Genomic DNA, 5,369 nt, shown 5'->3' with positions numbered 1-5,369 from the left:
GAACGAGATTTTGAAAAAAACATCATGAGTTGGGGTGCAACTGCCCATTATGTGTGTCTATGTTATAAACGGTATTCCTTAAAAAACATCACATAAAAATCGTTGAGGGCCTCTTTAATTGAAAGGAGTTCTAATCGTTAGGGATTTTTCTTACTGCATTGTTTGATTCATAGGGTTGCAATTCACTGGGATTTTTGTTAGGATTTATTTGTACTAAATTTCATAAGAAAATTTACATCCACTCCTAATGTCTACTACACAATCTTCTTCTTATAGACGTTGTTGGGCCTCCAAGTGCAGAGGTTTGTAGGACAGTAGCAAATTTCCTCAAGTGGGTGACCTAAGATTTATCAATCCGTGGGAGGCGTAGGATGAAGATGGTCTCTCTCAAACAACCCTGCGACCAAATAACAAAGAGCCTCTTGTGTCCCCAACACATCAGTGGTAAATTCTATAGGTGCACTAGTTCGGTGAAGAGGTGGTGATACACGTGTAATATGGATGATAGATATAGGTTTTTGTAATCTGAAAATATGAAAACAGCAAGGCAACTAATGATAAAAGTGAGCACAAACGGTATTGCAATGCGTTGAAATAAGGCCTAGGGTTCATACTTTCACTAGTGCAAGTTCTTTCAACAATAATAACATAATTGGATCATATAACTATCCCTCAACATGCAACAAAGAGTCACTCCAAAGTCACTAATAGTGGAGAACAAACGAGGAGATTATTGTAGGGTACAAGACCACCTCAAAGTTATTCTTTCTTATCGATCTATTCAAGAGTCCGTAGTAAAATAACACGAAGCTATTCTTTCCGTTTGATCTATCCTAGAGTTCATACTAGAATAACGCTTTAAGACACAAATCAACCAAAACCCTACTGTCACCTAGATACTCCAATGTCACCTCAAGTATCCGTGGGTATGATTATACGATATGCATCACATAATCTCAGATTCATCTATTCAACCAACACAAAGAACTTCAAAGAGTGCCCCAAAGTTTCTACCGGAGAGTCAAGACGAAAATGTGTGCCAACCCCTATGCATAAGTTCACAAGGTCACTGAACCCGCAAGTTGATCATCAAAACATACATCAGGTAGATCACGTGAATATCCCATTGTCACCAAAGATAAGCACATTCAAGACATACATAAAATGTTCTCAAATCCTTAAAAACTCAATCCGATAAGATAACTTCAAAGGGAAAACTAAATCCATTACAAGAGATAGAGGGGGAGAAACATCATAAGATCCAACTATAGTAGCAAAGCTCGCGATACATCAAGATCGTGCCATATCAAGAACACGAGAGAGAGAGAGAGAGAAAGAGAGATCAAACACATAGCTACTGGTACATACCCTCGGCCCCGAGGGCGAACTACTCCCTCCTCGTCATGGAGAATGTCAGGATGATGAAGATGGCCACCGGTGATGGATTCCCCCTCCGGCAGGGTGCCGGAACAGGGTCCTGATTGGTTTTTGGTGGCTACAGAGGCTTGCGGCGGCGGACCTCCCGATCTAGGTTATGTTCTGGAAGTTTGGGGATATATAAGAGGTGTTGGCGTCGGGAACAAGATAGGGGGGGTCCACGAGGCAGCCACGAGGTAGGGGGCGCGCCCAGGGGGGTAGGACGCGCCCTCCACCCTCGTGGTGGCCTCGGGACTCTTCTGGTCCATCTCCGATGCTCAATGGGCTTCTTCTGGTCCAAAAACAATCTCCGTGATTTTTCAGGTCAATTGGACTCCGTTTGGTATTCCTTCTGCGATACTCAAAAACAAGGAAAAACAGAAACTGGCACTGGGCTCTAGGTTAATAAGTTAGTCTAAATATATATATAAAATAACATATAAATGCATATAAAACATCCTAGATGGATAATATAATAGCATGGAACAATCAAAAATTATAGATACGTTGGAGACGTATCAACTCCCACTTTATATGCAGCCTCATGGGCCCATATTGGTTCGCCCCCCCCCCCAACTTGGAGGGCAAGCCACCTTGTGGTGTGGGGGAAGTAGATCACGGAGGATCCACTTACCTTGTGCGACGGCCCTAGGAGGGGAACTACACCTATCCAAGCCGCATCGCCCTTGTCCTCTTATAAATAGAAGGGATTTTCAATCAAGCGTGGTGAACAATTGTATGAGTCGACGGTTCCTCTCCTACTAGGTTGAATTACTATTGCGACACTGTCATCAGTACGGTAAAACTAACCTGTCTCATGACGATCTAAACCCAGCTCACGTTCCCTATTGGTGGGTGAACAATCTAACACTTGGTGAATTCTGCTTCACAATGATAGGAAGAGCCGACTGAGGGAGTCCTGGACTAAGGGGTCCTCGGGCGTCCGACCTGTTGGACATGGGCCGGACTAATGGGCTGTGAAGATACAAGACCAAAGACTCTACCCGTGTCCGGATGGGACTCTTCTTGGCGTGGAAGGCAATCCTGGCGACCAAATATGAAGATTCCTTTCTCTGTATCCGACTTTGTACAACCCTAGTCCCCTCTGGTGTCTATATAAACCAGAGGGCTTAGTCCGAAGAATAATCATAGTCATACAGGATAGACTTCTAGGGTTTTAGCCATCACGATCTCGTGGTAGATCAACTCTTGTAATACTCATATTCATCAAGATCAATCAAGCAGGAAGTAGGGTATTACCTCCATAGAGAGGGCCCGAACCTGGGTAAACATTGTGTCCCCCGTCTCCTGTTACCATCGACCTTAGACGTACAGTTCGGGACCCCCTACCCGAGATCCGCCGGTTTTGACACCGACATTGGTGCTTTCATTGAGAGTTCCACTGTGTCGTCCTCAAAAGGTTTGATGGCCCCTTCAATCATATACAACAATGTTGTCCAAGGAGAAGTCTTCCTCCCCGGACAGATCTTTGTGTTCGGCGGCTTTGCACTGCGGGCCAACTTGCTTGGCCATCTGGAGCAGATCGATAGCTACGCCCCTGGTCGCCAGGTCAGGTTCGGGAGCTTGAACTACGTCACAGATATCCATGGAGACTTGATCTTCGACGGATTGGAGAACACGGAAGCCGCTCCCCGTCACCATGATGAACATGACTTAAATCTGTCATCGAACCGTACCCAGGAGATAGCACATGTAACTGCTCTGGCCTTAGATCCGGAGCAGACCGCGCCATCTGAAGACGGGAAGCTCAACCCCGCCACGGACGCCATAGTCCCAGCGGCGTCAGAGCCGCACACAGACCCAACCTCGGGTGGAATCTGTGACACCGCAGCCCCGGACTCGTTTCCGGCTACAGGTTCCGAACCATGTGCGTCCACGTGCGTCGAGCTCAATCAGTCATCAATCGTTGAATTCAGCTCCGCGGACATTTTTCGGCACTCGCCTTTGGGCGACGTGTTAAATTCGTTAAAAGCACTATCCTTAGCGGGGGGCTCGCAGCCGAATTATATCCGGTTTGAACTGGAGGCTGATGACGGAGAACTTCGCTTCCCACCCACCGCCCACTTCATAGCCACTGTCGAAGATTTAACCGACATGCTCGATTACGGCTCCGAAGAGTCGACGGTATGGACGACGATGCTGATGAGGAGCAGGGCCAAAACCCATCTTTTACCGGACGCTGGACGACCACCTCTTCTTATGATGTTTACATGGTGGATACACCTAAAAAAACTAATGACAATGACAAAGAAGATCCAGTTGAGGATGAACCTCCTGTGATATAGCCAAAACGCCGGCGTTAGCGGCGCTGCTCTAAATCACGTCGTGGAAAAGACAGCAATACTGGCACGGGAGAAAACAATACTCCGGACGATGCCGAAGATAATGAAGACCCCGTGGAGATAACTTCCGAAGAAGAGGAATGGGAAAACAGGCAAGTTCGCCCTGATGAACAGGACATACACGACGACTCAAAGGACAGTAATTATCTTCCACTCTCCGAGGATGAGGCGAGCCTCGGCAACGAGGATTTTATCGTGCCTGAGGAACCTCTCAAGCAGGAGCGCTTTAAGCGCCGGCTAATAGCCACTGCAAGGAGCTTGAAAAAGAAGCAGCAACAGCTTCAAGCTGACCAGGATCCGCTCAACGATAGATGGACTGATGTCCTAGCAGCCGAAGAATACAACCTCAAACGCCCAGCCAAAAGTTACCCGAAGCACAAGACGAACACCAGCCCGCCCAGCCAAAAGGCAGAGATAAAACGGCTCGTGGTTATACATATGACCTTCGGCAAGAACTGGACAATAGAGCAGGACATACTAGATCGATCTACGGATCGCGAGGACGTGCCCCGACATGTGACGACAACTATCTATTCGGACGTGACAAGCCTAGTCACGCCCGGGCCGAAAACCGCAGACGGACCCCATCGGATCTACGTCGCGATGTGGCCCGATATAGAGGCGCCACACACCCTCTTTGCTTCACTGACGAAGTAATGGAGCATGAATTCCCAGAAGGATTTAAACCCGTGAATATTGAATCATATGATGGAACAACTGATCCCACAGTGTGGATCGAGGATTTTCTTCTCCATATCCATATGGCCGTGGAGATGACCTCCATGCCATCAAATACCTCCTGTTAAAACTCAAAGGGCTAGCTCGGCACTGGTTAAATAGTCTGCCAAAAAACTCTATTGGCAGCTGGGAGGATTTGTAAGACGCCTTCCGTGACAACTTCAAAGGTACATATGTCCGGCCACCAGATGCCGATGACTTAAGTCAAATAGTTCAACAGCCCGAAGAGTAAGCCAGGAAATTCTGGACTAGGTTCCTTACTAAAAAGAACCAGATTGTCGACTGTCCGGATGCCGAAGCCCTAGCAGCCTTTAAACACAGCATCCGCAACGAATGGCTCGCTCGTCACCTCGGCCAAGAAAAGCCGAAGTCCATGGCAGCCCTCACGGCACTCATGGCCCGCTTTTGTGCATGCGAGGATAGTTGGCTGGCCCGTAGCAAAAACATGGCAAGCGAAGCGGGCACCTCCGAGGTCAAAAATAGCAACGACAAGCTCCGACGCAACAGGCACAAACTACGAAGCAATGGTGATATCACCGATGACACTACAGTCAACACCGGATTCAGTGGCTCCAAGTCCGGTCAGCGGAAAGAGCCGTATAAAAGAAACAACTCGGGACCATCCAGCTTGGACCACATACTCGATCGTCCGTTCCAGATCCATGGCACCCAAGAAAAACCAGCCAACCATACCAACAGGGATTGTTGGGTTTTTAAATAGGCCAGCAAGTTAAATGCCGAAAACAAAGAGAAGTGATCGCTAAGCAAGGACGATGACGAGGAGCCCCGGCTACCAAACACAGGGGGGACAGAAGAAGTTTCCCCCTCAGGTCAAAACAGTGAATATGATAT

Source organism: Triticum dicoccoides, chromosome 2B, assembly GCF_002162155.2.
Source record: "Triticum dicoccoides isolate Atlit2015 ecotype Zavitan chromosome 2B, WEW_v2.0, whole genome shotgun sequence".
Lineage (NCBI taxonomy): Eukaryota > Viridiplantae > Streptophyta > Magnoliopsida > Poales > Poaceae > Triticum > Triticum dicoccoides.
The sequence above is the reverse complement of the archived record's forward strand: the minus strand, read 5'-3'. Positions refer to the sequence as shown.